The sequence below is a fragment of the Lepidochelys kempii genome, chromosome 8, assembly GCF_965140285.1.
Source record: "Lepidochelys kempii isolate rLepKem1 chromosome 8, rLepKem1.hap1, whole genome shotgun sequence".
NCBI lineage: Eukaryota > Metazoa > Chordata > Testudines > Cheloniidae > Lepidochelys > Lepidochelys kempii.
This window is the reverse complement of record NC_136387.1, coordinates 6,274,072-6,293,942: the sequence shown is the minus strand read 5'-3', so window position 1 is coordinate 6,293,942 and position 19,871 is coordinate 6,274,072. Positions and strand designations below refer to the sequence as shown.

General features: G+C 48.9%; 1 long non-coding RNA gene across 2 annotated transcripts in view; it reads left to right on the top strand.

Moving 5' to 3' along the window:
- The window catches only part of LOC140915540 (uncharacterized), a 60,697-nt gene extending 41,109 nt beyond the window's left edge, over positions 1–19,588 (top strand). Inside the window, exons 2-4 of one of the 2 annotated variants that reach the window (XR_013636139.1) lie at positions 1,098–1,137; positions 1,405–1,776; positions 19,146–19,588. This is a non-coding gene — a long non-coding RNA (uncharacterized LOC140915540). Of the gene's footprint in view, positions 1–1,097; positions 1,138–1,404; positions 2,799–19,145 lie in introns of those variants that run through there. The other variant, XR_012160194.2, reaches the window with a different exon arrangement.
- Positions 19,589–19,871: the final 283 nt, after the last annotated feature.

Here is a 19,871-nt window from a genome sequence, read left to right as displayed (position 1 = left end):
CAGGAACATGCAGGGCAGGGGGCATTGCCTGAGAGAAACAATAGGAACAGATTAGCTTTGGGGGAGCTGGAGAAGGAGGGGAACGGGGTGGGGGGTGTGGGGGGGGTTGTTTTCCAAAAACAGAGCTTCTGTCGCTCATGTATCCTCCCTTTTCTACAGCTTCAAGTCAGGATAACATTACTTCCTGCTCACATCCCAAGGCTAAAACTGTCGCTTATCTCCTGAGGTGCAGCTAGAGTAGCCCTGGGCTGAACTTTGTATCTATCACTCCTTGTGGAGCTCCTGCCCCTGGGCTTTGGGGAGTAGGCTCTGATGGAAACTTCTCCCCATATATTGTAGGCAGAGAGGTTTCACTGTCCATGGGCCTGACCCTTCTAAGTACTGAGCGCAAAGACAAACAAAAAGCAGAGGCTCCCTGACACTTAGTTCCCTTCTCAATTGATCAGGTTTCAGTTGTATGGGTGTCTCTGAAACCATAAACCTACCGGTTCCCCTGTGCTCCATAGAGTCTTCCAAGAAAAGTGAGTCAGATAAGACTTAAATTCCTAATATAAAAGACTAGCAGAAAACAATAACTTGTGGTGCCTCCTTATTCATTACGAAGAGCAAAAGTGGGCACGGACACATTTTTTCCCTCTATAAAGGTGACCTCTAAATTGTTCATAGGGCCCAGTCTGGGGGGCATGCTCTGAGATTCATCTCCTGCAATTTTCCCTCAACCCACGTCAGGTTTGGGGATGCCTTAGGATGCAGAGCAAGACTCCTTTGTTCATTTAAGCACCTTTGTTCATTCTTACCGTGTGGCTGGGATCCAGCAGGAATGATCTCATTAGTGGTTGGGGACGAGTTTGATTAGTGCTAATTGATTTCTGGAAGCAGTTGGTTAATTTGGGGAACATCTGCTCAGGTGTTGGGTACGAGGTAAGTATATACAATTGAATAATAATGATTTGGGAGAGGAAATAGATGGGAGGCAAACCAAACTCTCCCAAATTTGCCCCTGGCCAAGCCTGGTTCCACTGAGATAAATTTGGTCCCTGGTACTAAACTCAGTGCGTTGATCTTCTCTTCTCTTCTTTTTATTATTTATATTGCAGAAGCATCAAGAGGGCCCAGCTGAGATCGGGACCCACTGTGGTAGGTGCTATACAAACACATAACGAGCAACAGCTCTTGCTCCAGAGAGTTTACAGCCTAAATAGACGAGGCAGGGGAAATGACTTGTCTAAGATCACATGGCAGGTCACTGGCAGAGCTGGGAATAAACCCCAGTTTTTAGCCCCAGTCCAATGTCCTAACCGCTAGACCATGTTTCCTAAGCTCAGCTTCTCCCTTGCCAGGTCATAGACTTTGTGGATGGTGTAATGAGCAAGGAGTTTAAATCCAACCCACGATTCTTCCTAGGTCCCACAATGCACTGCAGAAGGGAATGCTGTGCTTTTCAAGGAGATGAAGTCATCTTCAGACAAAGCCATCTGGCACCACGAAGGCTTCAGGAACTCAGAGAAACAGAAGGTTTAGTGCAGGTTGGGATGTCAGCATGCTGAGGGGGATGTCATCACTCCTGCAAACAGATGGGACCCTGATGAGAGAAAGAGAGATGCCACAATTTAGCCCAGGAGAAGGCGGGACTCTGTGGGGAATGCAATCAAACACACAGCAGACCTGCCGGCACTGGGCATCTGGGTGCATTACAGTCTCATTTTCATCCTCCATTCAAAGCAGAGATGTGTCAGGACGATGGACCCCGACCACCGTTCTCCCAGGTGGGAGCAGGTAGGATGCAGCCTGACCGTGGACATCACTGTGGGATGGGTTGGCTAGTCAGCATGTTTCTCCACCATCAGTCTTCCTTCATAAGCCATTACCTCACCTTCAGCCAATCGGTTTCCATCCATTGCGGAACACTTATGTCATCTTTGGCTCCTGTCATTGTCACTGAAAACAGAGTGTTCTCTTGCTGCGGTTTCTGGCGGGTGTTCCCTCGGCGCGCAGGAGAAAGGAGTGGGAAGGGCAAGGGATCACCAGCTCCCTGAGTCTTAGGGAAATGGTCACAAGCCATATGCCCACCTGGTCCTAGTGATGGTCTCACCTGAATACTCCAGAGGAAGGTGAAAAGACCCTTCCAGCTCATCCGGGGGGAAATGGCTTCTCAGCTAACTCCAAATTTTGCAGTAAGTTTACCTGTGAGTTCATGAGCATGGATCCCTGCCGTTAGATTTCTGATCCCATCCCCAGGTACTCCTGGTGCCCATGCTGCCTGTACTGTTCACATCACTGCTCATTTGAATCCCCAACTCCCTAATGCTCTCAGTGCCCCGAAGTCCTTTCCCTGGTAGTGTAGTCAGCCCAAACTTGACGTTAGCTCACACCCGCCGCTTCACAGACCAACCTTAAACTACTGTGAGATGATCTATGGCATGCACTGTACAAAGGCGATTTCTAATGCACATATCATGAATAAACCCATATGCTGGAGCTCTGATGTGTGCAGAACCAGCCAGCCATCCTCTCCGCCACCCTCTGCAGACCTCAACACTGGTTGCCTCCTGACACCCCACAAGGCAGGAGTCCCATCACCAGCTTCCTGGTGGCAGCCTGTAGAGTGGCCTGGTTGCCCTGGGAGGAGTAGCATAGACAAATCCTTGTATCTTCACAGCCACAGGTGTCCCATAGCACCCCACTGAGGTCAGAGGAACCAGGCTTCGGTGAGCCATTTGTGCAGAAGAAAGAGATTTGGGGCACAGTGGTGGGAAGGAGACTACTTTTGAAAAGTGTAGAGGGCGGAGGCTGGAAGAAAGATGGGTTAATAGGTCAGGGTTAATTAAACTAGGAAAGGGGGAAGCAAAGGGTTGAACCACAAACATGAATTGAATATAGGAAAGGGTGAGAAATGTAATGAGTGAGGGCTGCGGGAGGAAATGTTTACAAATATATTGGGACAAAGTTCATCCTCTGCCTTGGTGGGTCCTGTGCTTATTGGCAGATTTGCTCGCCTCAGAGATTCACGGCAGCCCTCAGTTTGGCCACTTTTGCTAGTGGCTCAAACCTGCCATCCACTCAGCTAACCTTATCACTGGCCAGCATGGGGAAAGGGAGGAGAACAATCCCAGCAGTCTCTGATGGCCCACCTAGTGGGTCGGGGGACAAGCCAGAGACCTTCCCCTCTGGTGGGACCCACAGTCCAGGTCAATTCCTCTTGTATCAAAAGGAAGTTGAGGGGGGATTGGAGGAACCCAGGCCCACCCTCTACTCCAGGTTCCAGCCCAGGGTCCTGTGGATCTCAGCTCTCTACTGTGTTTCCTGTAACAGCGGCGTGACAGCAACAACTCCCTGGGCTACTTCCCCATGGCCTCCTCCCAACATCTTCTTTATCTTCACTGCAGGACCTTCCTCCTGATGACACTGGTACTCCTCAGTTCTCCAGCAGTATGCCTTCTCACTCTCAGCTCCTCGCACACACACCACAAACTGAAGTGAGCTCCTTTTTAAAGCAGGTGCTCTGATTAGCCTGCCTGTCCTAATTGATTCTAGCAGCTTCTTAGTTGGCTCCAGGTGTCCTAATTAGCCTGCCTGCCATAATTGGTTCCAGCAACTTCCTGATTGTTCTGGAATGGTCAATTAGTTTACTCAGGGAAAGGGGACCTGCTTAATCTGGGGCTAATGTCTCTACCGTCAATCACCCTCCTGTAGCCATCTGGCCTGACCCTCTCACAATATATATATATATATATATCGACACTGTCACTCTTTACAGAGCATGGTGTATGTGCTGATGAGTTATTTGATGGCTGCTGAGTCTGATGCGTAAATGACAGTCCCATCCATGGTTCGGGCGTGCCCACAGACTAGCAATGCTCTGAATCTGAGCAGCAGATTCTTTCCTCCTCTGATGCCGGTCATCACAAAGTTTGGTCCAGTCCACCTCACTCCAGCTACTAGCTGTTCGTCCACCAACCAGAGCAGCTTTCTGCACTCCTTTCCCAAGCATTCACAGAGATTCCAAAGACACTAAATCATCTTTTCAAGCATCCTTAAGACTTTTTGCAAGCTTCAGCATACAGCACACTCTTCGGGATCTTGTTATCTGGCATTTGCTTGACATGTCCAATGCACCTGAGTCTTTCCTTACTAATCAACATTCCCATGAATGACATACCAGCACGATTTAACACTTCCACGTTTGTCACCCTGGCTTGCCATCTTATTCAAAGAATTTTACCCAAGCATCATCTGATATGAAAATTATTTAGTATGTTTGCTGTAAGTCGTCCATGTTTCTGAGCCATACAGAAGAGTGGATAAAACACATGCCTCATAAATATGGGTTTTCACTTTAGTTGACATTTTTTTATTGTTCTAGGCTTTGTCTTGCAAAAGACCAACGTTCTTGGCTGCTTTGTTGATTCTACTAGTAAGCTCAGCATCCAGATCTACATTGCCAGTAACAGTAGAGCCAAGGAAGCAAAATTGGTTAACAACATCTAGATGAATACCATCTAAGGTGATATCTGGAACTGGTTCTGAAGAGCCTTGGTGCATGGTAACAGTCTTCTTCAAGCTTATTGCTAGCCCAGAGATTTTGCATGAATCAGAAAGCTTGGTAATAAGATATTGTAGGGCATTAACACTATGAGCCACAAGGGCTGCATCATCTGCAAACAACAGGTCCCTTATGAATATCCCATGCATATAAGAGGGAAGCATTTATATTAAGAAGTGTAGAGGGACACAAAATTGATTGCAGAGGCAAAGGTTCAAACCAAACTAGAGAGACGATTGGCCAGGGCTTTCCCTGTATGGCAGAGGCAAGCTGAGCTGAAGGATGGTGTGAAATGTGGGTTTGCACCTGTGTTGCTGAAGAAACCTGGAGCCCTGGGTTGTTAGGTGTTGGCAGATTGGCCAGGCAGCAGCCCTCGCTTTGGAAAGCCAATAGATCTCTGAGGGTCAGGTGACCCTGTTAGTCCTGTGACCCTAATGACCTTGGCCTGAGTCCTTTTTAAGGGCCAGGCTTGAAGATGCATGTTATAGAGACATTGCCAAAGCAGTTCAGTAAGTGGGGATTTGCCTGTCACCCTTCTAGGGCATAGGAAGGAACTTGATAATGCATGTGACATGCAGCAGGGATCTGATTTGGGAACACCCAAGGCTCCTATAGCTCGCTCTTCGGCACAAGTTACATTAAGGGTGAGCTGCAAAGAGGACCAAAGGGAGCGTTTATCCCCCTTTTTGCTTCCTTCGGACAGATACCAACCACCTGGCTGGCGGCGGTGAGGGTTTCTGCTTGTTTTCATGCTAGAAATATTAGCGCTTCACTTCTCTATTTATGCCAGAAAGCTAATGTGAGTATAGCATCCCAAGGACCAAGGGACTGAATTGCCCTTGGGAAAAAATGAATTTGACTGGCAAGGGGAGGGGGAGGGAGCCTGGCCATTCAGTCTAGTTTAGCCAACTGAAACAAGAGCTGGAGAAGTTCGCAAAACCTTCTACTCCACAAAGCTCCATCAGCTGACTTTGCACAAGGGGGAATCCATCTGATCCACTGTGTTGTGCGATCACTAGTTTGTGGCACAACACAAAGCTCTTCCACCTGGCAGGAGAACATTCCCATGCAATGACAGAACCTGTCAGCAAGCACGTGTAAACCCCAGGAGATATGTGCATAAAACTCAAACTTGATTGGTCTCCTGGGAAGATCTGGCCCAGGGACTCTGGCTCGCACATGATCAGAAGACAATCTCTGGGTAAGGGTTTCATCTTGAGCTGGTCTAGGCAAAGGAATGCAATGGAAGAGGAATGGGCAGTCAATTTTGCCAGCTTGCAACAGGCCTGCAATAGAAGACCGATTGTGCAATGCAACACTCATTTGAACAGGGACTTGCAATTAGGGATAGGCAAATAACCAGGTTTTTGTGTAAGTGGTTGAACCAAAAAAAAAAAATGTTTTGGATCAAACCGAAACCATTTTGGGGGCTTTTCTTGATGAAATGAAAACCCTATTTTTGTTTGTGTTTCAGATCAAACAAAATGTTTCAGTCAGTCTGAAAGGTTTTTTAGCGTTTTGTTTCATTTTCAGGTTTTAAAATATTGTTAATGTTTTTTAAAAATTAAACAGAGGTTGATTCTGAAACAAAAAGATGTCACTTTTTAATGAGATTCAAGGAGACCTTGATGCCTTGGAGATGGGAGTGGCCTTCTCTCCTCCTTCATCTAGCATGGGCTAGCTGTGCTTAATCATTACTAATCTCTTCCTGCCCAGCCTGCTGCTCTGTGCACAGCCAGGTGAGAGGCAGATCCAGTCAGATTTTACAAGCATGAGATCAGATGTCGCTTCAGAGGGAGGCGATGGAGTAGAGGAGATAGAAAGCAGCTCATTTGTTTCACTAACTCTGATGTAGCCCCCTGCCACAGATCATCTGCCCAGATCAGCATATAGGATGGCCTGACAGCCGCTGCATGCTGGGGTAGGAGTTATTCTAGCTTCCTCTCCACCACCACTGCCCCCTGGCAAAGCTTCCCTGCCCCACCCTGCCACCCCCAAGAGAGACAATGCTCCCGTGGAGCACTTTTCCTAAGCACCTTTCCTAAGGCGATCATTAATGTGCCACTGTGGTTCAGGAGAAGGGATTTCCTTCCCTACTTCTGTCCTTCCACTGGAAAAAGCAGAGTTCACCAGAGCAGAAGGACTGGACCCAGCCGTTGCTCAGAGGGGACGCTGTGTGGCTGGGGTTGCCCCCGGCTTGGTGGAAGCTGTGGAGGAGGGCTGCCTCCACAGCATCATTTCCCCCTACCCAGCTCTCTGTGGATGCCCTTCTGCGGGCACTGCATGCACAAGGTGAGGTGGGATCAGGCATGGGTGGCGCACGGGATCGGCCGCTCTTCCTGTGCACCGTCTCCTCCTCTGCTCAGGGGATTCCCAGGCAGGACGTAACACTACTTGACCTGTGTGGAGTCCCCTCTACCCTGAGCGCTATGGGTCTGTCTAGACTGCAATCACTGGGCGGGACTGCAGCTCGAGTTAGCTTTAATCTGGCTAGCTTGGGCCCTGCAGCAGTGAAGCTGTGGTAGCATGGGCTTCAGTAGGGATTATGCAAGACCATCCGGTTATTTACTCACGGTACGTGCTGCTGTAGCTTCCCGGGTCTGGGACCCAAGCTACCTAGGTGAAAGCTAGCCCGGGTATGTCTACTCGAACTGCAGTCACACCCAGCCCATGATCGCAGTCAAGACATTGAGTTTCCTACAGGGCGCTTTGTAGCCTGCTCTCCAGTCTAGCTTTAAAAATTGTGTGCAGTGGCATATCGGACATTTCCCTCAGGGGACTATCCTGCACAGCCTAGCATGTCTCACTGCCGGGACACTTTTCCTCATAGACTTCATTCCACTACTCTCAGTAGTATCCTCAGCTACCGCACTCAACAATTCCTCCCATCCTTGGCGTTCATCCATAGTTCTTGCTTAGCCAAGTTATTTATATTTAGTGCTTTTAATCTGCCCCCATTAATTGGTCCCTCCAACCCCCTAGTTTCTTGATCTCCTGTCAGCTCCCTCTTCTCTTTCCGCATGGAGCCCAGAGCTACGGTGACCAGAGGTCCCAATTTTATAGGGACAGTCCCGATATTTGGGAATTTTTCTTATATAGGTATCTATTACTTCCCACCCAGGTCCTGATTTTTCACACTTTCTACCTGGTCACCCTACCCAGAGCTGACGGCAGTATTCCCAGGGCAGTGACACCTGAGCCGGATAGAGAGAGATGATGGCTAACACTCCTGCTCCATAGGGATTAGACATCGATTCCATTGTGCATCACAGGGAATACAATAACGAATATGGTTAGCTTGACACCATTGTCACTGAGCAGGGACAAGTAACAATAAGGGATGCTGGAGCCAAAAGTAACATTCAGAAGTGCACAGGTCATGTTTACAGTAATTCTGAGCACGTTGTCTGGACATGTAGCCGCATGGCAGGGTATCTTGCTATTGTCTCCCTGTGGAGACACTGCTGGATGGAGCGTCCAGGAGATTTCCCAGTCTGGCCGAGCGGTTTTCCCGTTTTGAAGATTCTTGCACAATCACCCAAAGGGAGAAGTGGTTCGTATTGCTCAACCCGCCAATAAAGAACGGTTCCTCTGCTTCATTCAATGGTGCCAAATCATTGTTCACAGAGTGCTTAGGGGCCCATCCTGCATTTGTTGTGCACCGTTACAGGGAATTGGCTGGGTTTCTTAGGGAGCACACGGGCTGCAGGGCTGGGCATATTGATGGAACTGTTGTCTGTAGCCTGAACCATCCGTAAGACAACCAATACCTGTCGAACTGTTCAAGCTACTACTAGTTCCTCACGGGCACTCAAAACTGAACAGCCCAGGGTAATAATGAGTGGCGACTGCTGGGCTGATTTTCTGGTGGGATCTGTCCCTACCTTCTTCCTTCGCTCTCAAAGCACACATTTCTGTTCAGGGAGCTCATGGCGCACTCTGCAGGGCAAGGGGACTGTAATACACATCCAGAGGTCCGTCCTGCGCTAGGAGAAGGCAAGGCTGCATACACATGCACTGTGGCTCCTCATAGTCTCCCGTGGATGATAGTACAGCGGTCTAATTTCAGTTGTTGGGTCTAGGGTGCAGGGGCTGGGTGGGGCTGGTGGCCTGTGAAATACGGGAGATCAGACTAGATGATCTGGTGCTCCTGCTGGCATTGAACTATGGCTATGCCCCACTGCAGGGAGAGACCAATACAACAGCTGACTGCACTGCAGAAGGGGGGAGTGATTCTCCTACGCTGAGCAGACAGCACGGCTGGGTGCAAGCAGGCCTGCCTTTCCCCAATGGGAAGCACACGACTGTAGTAGCTCTTGTATCCCGCAACTGGAGTTGCCAGGTGTCCGGTTTTCAACCAGAAAGTCCAGCTGAAGGGGACCTGTACAGTGTCCAGTCACATTTACTGACTGGACACCAAAAGTCCAGTTACCACTGGGAGGGGATGGGAGAGGACAAGGGAGGAGGTGCTGGGTCATGAACCCATGCCAGCCCCTGCTCAGCTGGGGCTTCCTCCTACCTGCATCTAATGGGCAGGCAGGCTCCTATCCCGGCCCCGGAGCAAAGGGAGCCCAAATGGTGGGAGGGAGGGAGGTGGACAGGATTGAGCAAGGGGGCGGGGGAAGAGCAGCGAGTGATAGGGATGGGGCCTTGGGAGAAGAGGTGGGGCAGGGGCGTGGTCTGGGGGAAGAGGTAGGGAGGGGGGAAGTTTCAGCTCTCCTGCTGTAGTGTCCAGTTTTCAGAAATTAGAAAGTTGGCAACCCTATGGCCGGAACAGGGTTGTCATCTTCCAGCAGCAGGCAGGAGGGGCCCCACACCAAACATTTTCAGCAAAAGGGGATTTGGATGAAAAACGCTTTTCAAATAAAACCATGACTTTTTTGGTGAAAAAAATTAGTTTTGGTAAACATATATTTATATATTTCTTGATTAAAAGTTTCCAAATGAAAATCCTCCCCGCCCTCCCCCGGAAAAGAGGAAGAATGTGAGAGAAAGCTGGGGTGTCAGTGTGCTGCACTGGTCTAAACAGTGATTCCTGTCACTGCAGCTTCCCCTACTCTGTAAATCAACCCAGTGTAGTAGACAAGGCCTTAGGTTCCATTGGCTGGCTCCCAGATGATGGCTGCTCTGTTACTCTCATCACCGGCAGTGAGCAAATGAGCTCTAGCTGCTAATTACCTGTAGAATATGCATGGAGACTTGAAAGGGAATTTCCTCCTCCCTGAAACACAAGCTTTCTCTTAAGCCGCTTTCAATGAACAATTCCTGTGGTTTCATTTGTGCTTATTGTACCAGGTTCTGGCAGCACTAGTTGTTCCAGGGTGCAGCTGTGGCATTTACTAGGCTTCACCATCCTTTGGGTGACAAGTAAATCACAGAGACCCAATCGCTTGTCACAAGAGCGGGAGAGAGCATCACGGTCCTTATCCAGGTGCTGGTATGGGGATAATATGAGACGGGGATGATATCTGAGCATCTCAGGCACCTTAATGAGTTTATCCTCACAGCACCCTTTGAGGTAGGGAAGAATCATTCCCATTTCACAGATGGGGAAACTGAGGCACCAAGAGATTCCTATAAAGTATGAAATATTTAAAGCCAAAGGTGGGGAAAGGAAAGTGGGGGGCACAGGAGGGGGCAGAGGAAGGGAGGGTATGGAGCAGGGATCTAGGGGCACAGAGAGGGAGCTACAGTGAGGGGCTAGCTAGGGGCTGTAGCTGATAAGGCAGTCCGGGTATGCTGAGGTGCGGCTGCCAAGTCTGCCAGTGAGATAAAGTGCCTGGCTAGCAGAGAGTTACAATCCTCACATCCTAGGGGTTTGCTGTGAGCCTCTCACTGACCTCGTCCCAGCAATAGGACTAAAACATTCAGCCCTTTTCTAAGGAGCAGAGCTGGATAACGGATGTGTACATGTGAGGTTCCTAATGACACGAAAGCGTCACACCCTACCAGCCAGCGCACGAGGCATGTGTGGGTGAGCAAGCGCCCCTAAAACACAACGGACCCGAGTGGCATCTGTAGAGGACCTACACACAGTGAGGGCAGCCCCTGGGCTAGGAGCTGTCTTAGAACCTGATCTGGAGCCCACTGAAGTCAAATGGGAACCTTTTCATTGACTTCAATGGCTTTGGAGCAGGCCTCTGAGTTGTGGCACTCTCTGTCACAACCAGGATGTTGATAGTCTGGCCTAGTGGGTAGGACCAGGAGCCAGGCACCCAAGAGTGAGCCAAGATGCAGGTTTATCACTACAGCTAAAAGAAGCAACCACTTCATTGCACAGTCACTTCCTGGGCTTAAATAGGGGGCCTGGACCAGTCAGGAGTCATGAGGGAAACTGTCAGTCCAGTGTTTGCAGGCAGTACTTCCTGAGGTATGTAGCTCTTCAGTCTATGTAGTAATGCTTGCAGCCCTACCATGGCTGCAGGATGGCAGTGCAGAAGCATCCGCTGTTCTGTGGATCCAGGTTCTAGTCCTGTTCCCCCCAGAACCTCCTGATCTCTTAGCTGTCTGTGATATGGGGAACCCTGCTAGACGACTGTGGTGAGTCATCCTGGGGCATTGAAACACCACTTCTCTATCTAGATGCACATTGAGATATCTCATGAGAGACCAAAGGATCCATGCTCATAAAGTACACATAAGGGACAGACAGCCAAGAAAGTAAATAAAGGGATGGATAGGATAGGAGAGGTATGGTGAATCCTTAAAGCTCAGGGGCTTCATGTTAATTATCATCTTGAGGAGCAAAAATATCAGCCTCCATGTTTATGCCAGTTCACTTCTAAAAAATCCTGCTTAATTGCTCCATTTAGTTCATTAAAGGGTTATCATTCAGGCTGAAGGAAAAACTAAGTCATGTGGGTGGTTCTGGCACCAAGCAGCCCACACAGTCCTCCTCCAACCCATCAATGAACACGTGGGGCAGAAAACGGATGTGATTCCCCCCTCTGTATTTTGTAGCATGCTTTCATGCAATAGGAGTGTGTGAATTCTGTGCTTGTGATCCTGGGCAACTCACAGAGAAGGCCAAAGACAGGTATGGTGCAGGCCGCCACCATGCAGAATTGCTCACTCTGCTTTGCAAATGCAGCTCAACTCTGAGCTCCGGCACTTCTGCTCTCCTAGCCCTGAGCCCTCCTTGTGCAGCTTTGCCAAGACCGCTTAGTCCAAACCTGCAAACCCCTGCCTTGGTTTCCATGCATGTCTTTCTTTGATGCATAAGAGGTGCCATATATTCCTAGCAGATTAATTGTCAAATGAATCATAGAATCATAGAATCTCAGGGTTGGAAGGGACTTCAGGAGGTTCACCAATCCAACCCCCTGCTCAAAGCAGGACCAACCCCAACTAAATCATCCCAGCCAGGCAGGGCCGGCTCTACAGTTTTTGCCACCCCAAGCAGTGAAAAAAACTGCCGCCGTGGATGGCAAAGGGGAGAAGCTCCTGCCGAACTGCCGCGGCGGCCAGTGGGACTGAGGAGCTGCCGCCGAATTGCCACCGCCCCGGAAACTCTGCCGCCCCTTTCTAACCGCCGCCCCAAGCACCTGCTTGGAACGCTGGTGCCTGGAGCCGGCCCTGCAGCCAGGGCTGTGTCAAGCCGGGCCTTAAAAGCCTCTAAGGATGGAGATTCCACCACCTCCCTAGGGAACCCATTCCAGGGCTGAGGGTGCAATCCATCCCATCCCCCAGATCATTAATGAAGATGTTGCACAAAACCGACCCCAGGACCAACCCCTGGGGCACTCCTCTTGATACTGGCTGCCAACTGGACATGGAGCCGTTGATCACTCCCCGTCGAGCCCGACGATCTAGCCAGCTTTCTATCCACCTTATTGTCCATTCATCCAATCCATACGTCTTTAACTTGCTGGCAAGAATACTGTGGGAGACCGTATCAAAACCTTTACTAAAGTCAAGGTATATCACGTCCACTGCTTTCCCCTCATCCACAGAGCCAGTTATCTCATCATAGAAGGCAATCAGGTTGGTCAGGCATGACTTGCCCTTGGTGAATCCGTGCTGACTGTTCCTGATCACTTTCCTCTCCTCCAAGTGCTTCAAAATGGATTCCTTGAGGACCTGCTGCATGATTATTTCAGGAACTGAGGTGAGGCTGACTGACCTGTAGTTCCCCTGATTCTCCTTCTTCCCTTTTTTAAAGATGAACACATGTTTAAGATGTTCTGCAAAACCAGGGGACATTGTTTTAAAAAACAGAAATGAAATAAAAGGGATGGTTTTGATTCTGGATTCTGCAAAACTGCCTTGGTTGATTGTGAGTTGATTGGCTGTGAGGGATAGTTTGGACTACAGTACTGTTTTCATCTGAACTTCCAAAGTGTGGGGGTATGTTTCATAGAAGTAGTTTCAGCGTGGACCTACATTGCCTACCATACCCACCCTCTTCGCAGAGAATGAGAACTGGCTAAGAAACGGTTAAGGAAAGGATGTCAGCACTTGTGCAGCTGGGTCATTAACAACCTGATATAAGGGAGGTGAGAGCACCACTCCCTTGGAGTGAGGAGGTGGGTTTAGAATGGATCAGTCTTCAGGGAAGGAGGTTTAGGCAGGAGGGTTCCTGTATATTTTTGGTGGAGGTATTTGGTGTGTTAATGAATCAGGTGTAGGAGGGGCAACTTTGGAATGGGGTGAGGAGCTAGCAGTTACTGACAGGGACAATCTCAGTGAAGAAGCCAGCTACCTGCAGTAATGGATAAAAGTGCTAACGTTTCCCCAAATGAGCGGAAATGGGAACCTAATTGCATGGCAAGGGAGCCATCTGTCCTGAGAACTGTCAGCCAGCCTCTATGTTTAAATACAAGCTTTGTAGCCTGAGAGAATGAGTGTGTGTATATATATAAATGGCCTGAAGCTGTTGCCTTTTATAAATACAGTGAGTGTTGAACATGTGTTGATAGGGAGGCTGTATTCATACAGTAGGAAAGTATCTGGGATCAGCAGATACTCTAATGTGACTGCTCGAGGTAGGGGCTGAATTGTATAGCTCTATTACCCCACTAAACAATTGACTTGGGCTTTGACAATTAAGGACCTGGCCCTGATTGCATCTTGCCACCTGAAGTTTATAGAAACATTGATAGGCCCTGGTCACTCTAAAACTCTTTGTGACAGCTTGGGCTCTTTTCCCCCAGGCAAAACCTCCCTTGGTGTGGAACCCAGGTACAAAATGATGGTCTTCCGACAGTGTTAAAATATGGCTTGGACTTGCAGTGCAGTCAGGACTAGGCCAGGTGCCCAAATCAAGCTGCTACAGTCCTGCAAAGTCCAAGACTGTTGCAGAATCTGGAGTCAGAATTACAACATAGTTTGTTTCCCATGGGCAGGTCTGCCACAAGATTAAACCACGCTGGGGCAGAGGGAATGTATTGTAAGCAGGTCCCTGCAATGCTAACAGAGGAATTTTCCAAAGCACCTTGTAGCAACCTGCATGGAACTGATGAGGAGAAGCACAGATTGCAGAAAGGAAGAGTTTGCAGGAGGCATGAGGGACTCGTACACTGGTGGCTTGAATGCCATGTGCAGTTGCAGCTTCTCTGTGAATAAGTTCCCTTAATGAAGAGCCAGTTTAGTTTCACAAGCAGGGAGTCCTTTCATGGTATTCCCGGGGACATGGAACACCCCTAATGGAGTCAAGCCTTCCCTTGGCTTCCGACAGGAGTTCAGGACCTCCCAATGAACTCAATGACAGTACTCCCCTGACATCAATAGCAGGACTGGGCCCTACAGCCAACATGCGCACACCTGGATATGGAATACTAGGCATTTGAATCCATGCATGAATCTGATGACTGACTTTTAGAGGTACGAGGCATCCTTAACTCCTCCTGAAGACAGGTGGGAGCTACAGGTGCTCCGCATCTCTGAAAACCGGCCCAGGTTACTTAGGCCCCTTTGTATTTTGTTAACTTCTTTCTCCTGTCCCTCTTTCTGACTTACTGTGAAGCGAGGGCTGGAGCAGATAGCTCCAGAAAAGGCTCGATTGAGTTCCAGAATCAGAAAATAGCACATCATCCTCGAAGCAATGTTTCTGTTCAGACCATCCACTCAGATTCTCAGCAGGAATAGTCAGGACACTTTTCACTGAGACCCCTGGCAGCAGCACTGTGCAACCCAGTTATGTCAAGTCTCTCTCCTCCCTAAGGAAATTTTCCCAGATTGAGACACCATCAGGGCTTAGCTGTGGAATGATACAGGATAGGCTCAGCATCCCCAGGTGAGCGACGTGTGAGTGAAACCCTCTGCTCTGATAGGCCATTGCTTTTCTTTAAAAAGAAATCTTGGGTGTGCAACAAATGTTCACTTTGAAAGACAGCTAGCAGTATCTGTAAGAGGAAGGAGAAGGGTTGGGTAACATTCTTGTGTAGGCCATCCTCCTGGGCTGACGTTGGGGATTGAAACACTGACGTCCAAAGCTCAGATCATTAGTTGCTACAGCTTGAGCCAAAACCCCAGGCTCTGTAATAGACTCAAATTCACTATAGATTGGCCATGCGGTGGGGGGCAGGGGAGACGTCTAATACACGGTGAGCAATGGATTACACTTGGCTTCGCAGCTCTGAGTCCTCTGACAGTGATGCAGAGGGTGCCACAGATTGGTGGTTCGTTATAGATCCTTTTCCGTAAAGATGACTAGTTCATATCTAGCCTACTTAAAGAGTGACCAAAATATAGAACTAGTAGTTGAGAGTACGTGAAATAAACCAGTCTTGTGGCCGGGTCATGGCAAATACCATTGCAGTGATTACCCTAGCTGGCTGTCTCAGCACAGAGGTAGACTGGACGGGTGTAGAGATTGAATAGTCCTGTCACTCCTAGGGCATGGAAAGGGTCCTCTGATGATGCAGTCTGGGACTGTTTGCAATGCCATTGTTCATATTATGACTGGTCGGTACAAAGCTTCAGTCTCAGGGATTCTCAGTTAACCACTAAAATTCATTTGGGGGCGGGAGGGGGTTCCTTCAAGAAAAACTTCCATTGCTTTAATTTAATATTCATTGTCTGAAATACCTCCTTGGAATTGCTTTATCTCACCAACCTCATCCCCCTCCACCTTCATATTGTCTTATTCCCTCTGTTTCTGGTGGGTCTTGGAATGAACATGATGGGTTTATTTACTTTCTTTTTTTTGCACCAGCCTCAGGAATTCAGATTTGTTCGCAGCATGCCAGAGAATTTTGTTTTCCAGTAATAACTTGTGCTGTAATTGTGAACTTCCTATTACAACAGAGATCTCTCTAACAGCGTCCCAGAGTCACATTGGAGAATATGCTATGTGGTGGTATGGTATAAAACGGCTTTTGTTTAGGGCTCCTTCGTATCTTTGCCCTGCATTTTCCATAATCCCCTGAAATGACCAGAGATTAGCAAAGTGCGGGTGGGGGAATTAAGAGTGAGACCTCCCTCCTGGGTTACATTCCTTTCCACTCCTGACCCCCTTTTTCTGGACAAGATCTGAATGGGAAGATTGAAGGAGACCCACTGTAATGGCGCATGCACCGGAGAGAGATCAGAGGTGTTGGGAACAATCCTCTTTTTAAAAACTAGCTCACAAATGAAAAATGGTTAATGGCAGAAAGTCACCCACTTCCCGCCATCCTTACACACATGCTCATGTACACACCCAGTAAGCCTTGGGCCTATCTATCTTTCATGAGGGAGCACCGGCAATTTCCCACCCAAAACAACCAAAGGACAGCAGGGGGAGGGGGTCTGTGATGCTCTTTCTTTCTTTGTTCACAGTGCCTGGGCTGGCTGCTTTGATTCCTGTCTCCGAGAGTCATCTGATTGCCGTGATTAAAACAGGGAGGGGAGTTTACTTAGAACTGCTTCTGCCAGACCCTGCGGGGTGATGGTTTTAAAGCCAATGGGATGGAGCCAAAGAGGAGATCAAAGCAACCCCACCAGGCTTAAAGCAACCGTGGCCTCCAGATGCTGCTTGTTTTATCAATGCAGGGGTTGTGCCCTCAGACCTTGAGCCACAGCCCCTGGGATGGAATTGCCCCCCAATCCCACCCACCCATATTCACATCTATCTCCAAACCAGAGATCATTCCTCCAGTCCTGCTTCTCCCTTCTCTGGCTGCCTTCTTCTCCATGGCTGCTGCTTGGTGTTTCACAGAATAACGCTCCCACACCTCCAGGCAGCACCGAGAGGCTGGAGATCGTCTTGGGGCTTAGTGAGGGTGCTCAGCCCCTCTTAGAGGCACACAGCACGCTGTAATTCCACTTTAAGGGCCTGATCCTGCCAAGTTTTATTTAACATTAAAAACAAGCCCTAAGGCTTAGTGTTCCTGTGCCCTAGCAAGCACTGAGCATCCTCCATTCTCACTGACTCCACAAGCTTCTCTGGGAGGGGCGAGCCCTCCCACCTTGCAGGCTCCGTTCATCTCATTAATCTATTTAGTAATTCTGCTCAGCTGTTCTTTAGGGAGAACTGCTTTGCATCCGAAATGGCAATAACAGGGTTTTTTATTCCCACTCAGTTCATGGGTGCCCAATTTGGTTCTGTGTTTGCACAGCTGCCAGTACAATGGGGTCCAGACCCAGGACTGGGGATCCCATAGTAGAAACACTAATAATCATTCATAGAATCCATAATAATTCATAAAAGCTCCATTGGCAGGAGAATGGCCAGAGATGCAGAACCAGCGGGCTCCCCATCCACGCTGACCATATCCCCTTTCTGGCCAACACAGCCCATTTATAGTGTGGCAACAGCCCCTTCGGGCTTGCCTTCTCCAGATAACTAAGAAGGTGGATGCTTTGTGCAGCCACAGCCTGATCCCACACACAGCAGATGTTCTCACACCAGGGAAGTTTGCCAAGGTTAATACCGGCATAATCTACCATAGATCCCTCGTGAATCTGGCCCTGTGATGTAGGATTCCTCCATCATCTTGATTTTCTCTACACGTTATTCATCTGGGAAAAAATGTTTTTGGGCTAAAATGTCCCAGTACAAGAGAGCTTTTTGGATGGGATGGTGCTGTGCTACCCCTGCAGGAGGCAGGAACGTCTCCCAGAGTGGGATGCCATCGCTCACAGATTCAATGACACTGTTGTAATAATTGGGCCTAGAAATCTACCCGAATCGTGAGCTCCACTGTCAAAAGTATGTGAAAGTTCACACGATGTCACAATAACCTATAATAACAAATGTGGATGGGAAAAGGTACAAGAGGGAGACAGACTGAATTAGTTGGAACAAAAAGGCCTAGTGATTTAACTCAAAGAGTGTGTTGTGATCATGCTTGGTAAACAAGAGAATGTGGGACCTGGAATTCATGAACCAAAATTAGTGTGCTGGATATTAGGCCTAATTGGTGGACAAAATGATGAGGGGATGGGCTATTCTATCCATCATGCCCTTTGTTGGTCCTTAAAGAAAGAGACTTTGGGGAGAAAAATTGGCTCCTGGAGTGAGCTTTGGTCATGGTTGCCACCTTCACCCCCACCGTCACCTGGGATCCTCGACCTTCTTTGTCCTAATCCTGAGAGATGTCTGGACCAGACCAGGCTAGAAAGAGGGCCTCAAGTGCCATTTCCAGCTGGCCCCAGCTGAGTTCCAGACACCACCTGGTATAAAACCGAATCATACTTTAACAACAAGGCAATAGTAACAGGTCCAGCCCATCTCAACTAACTTTGTTTCTCTTCCCCCAAAGCACAGCTATCACCATCTTTGATACCACCTAAGGGACTGTCAGACAAGGGGCTTTCCTTCTAAAAACTCTCTCCAGCTAAAGGGCGAGGGAACAAGGGATGTTTTTACAATGAAAGCCTGACTTAATAGTTTACATTTCAAAGGTTTTCACTGTTTTTCCTTATCTTTAATAAAAGGTTAAAAGGATTGTTAATGGTGTGTTTGCCATGGTGCCAAGCAGGCTGAGGTCTGTGTATCCCAAACCCTGGAGCTTGTTTAACAGTGTTTAATGTCGGGCAATGACTGGGTTATGTTGACACCTTTAGCCCATACATTCTCTCTCCATTAATACGCCACCGCCAGCCATCTGGGTGCACCGTACACCCACCCTCTCTTGGGAGCTTGGCTTGGAGGCATCCTTCCACTCTGGAGTTCCATGCACAGATTGGCCACTGGATCTGGCCCTTCACCTGAGCTACCTTATCCATCCCTGGCAGCAAGGAGGTTTAGCAAACAGCCTGTACTACCCTCTCTAGCCTTTCATCATACTCAAAATACGTTAACAACTTCACAGCCACCTTGGAACTTCACTATGTGGCAGACCACCATCATCTGGATAGAGCCCACATCCTCCTGCTCCCCAAAGCACAGGCGTCTGCTGTTTGAATTAAAGGAGAATCTCAGTTAGGTCTGACACACAGCTAATCAGTGCTGATCCCGTCCTGTAGTGGGCAGTAGTACGCATATATGCTAGCCAGTGCAATCAATCAGAAGAGCCCGAACTGATTGGCTGGGGTGGGAATTACAGCAGTGTTTCAGAATGTAGGCGTGAGTGATGTAGACGCCTTGCTGATCGGCTTGGGATGTTTGCTTTCCTGTTCACACTGAGTCAATCCCTGGTCCTTTCCTGTCTTGTGTCTCCGCTTTCTGTCCTTGCAGGTCGGTTCCGTTCTCAGTCTTTGCGAAGAGCAGTGCTCCTGATCCTCTTGTGAAATCTCATGGTTATGGATCACACCTCTTTTTGTTGCAATGTTACCCTTGCCTTGACCTCTGTCTGAGCTGTCTCCTTACACGCAGCAGCTCTCCTGGGGCTCAGTGAGTCATCCCAGATCACAGGCCTTCCGACTCTTTGCTGGGCCCAACCGTATGCATCCAAGAAAGCATTTCTACCCAGTGGGGAATGATTCACACAGGAGTGGCTCAACTGTTCCTGCCTGAGGCAAGCAGGAAGGGTGCAGGGTGCAAGAAGAAGAGGAATTTGGATGCTGGATGAGTATCTCGGCTGGGGTGGAAAACCCCGTCCACAAGGACAGGGGGCGAGAGAGCGGGGGAAGAGGCCCCTCCTGTGGTGCTAAGGCACTGGCTTACTTTACAATGGAATACACAGCCCTCCAGGCACTTGCTGGTTTATTTAAAACAACCAGTAAAGATCTCCAGGGGACTACCTCCTGTACATCCCTTGGCCACCTCAGCCATTTCCTGGTAGCAGCCTGTGTATGGAACACAGAACATTTGTGCTCACTAGACTGCGCTGGCTACTAGTTGGTCTTCAGGTATCGATTTGGCTCTCTAAAGCTTCATATGGTTTGGACCCTCTCCCTCTGCGAGATCATCTCTCCGGGCTCCAGCCGGACAGCTGGGATGCTCTCCCAAATAGTCCCCTGA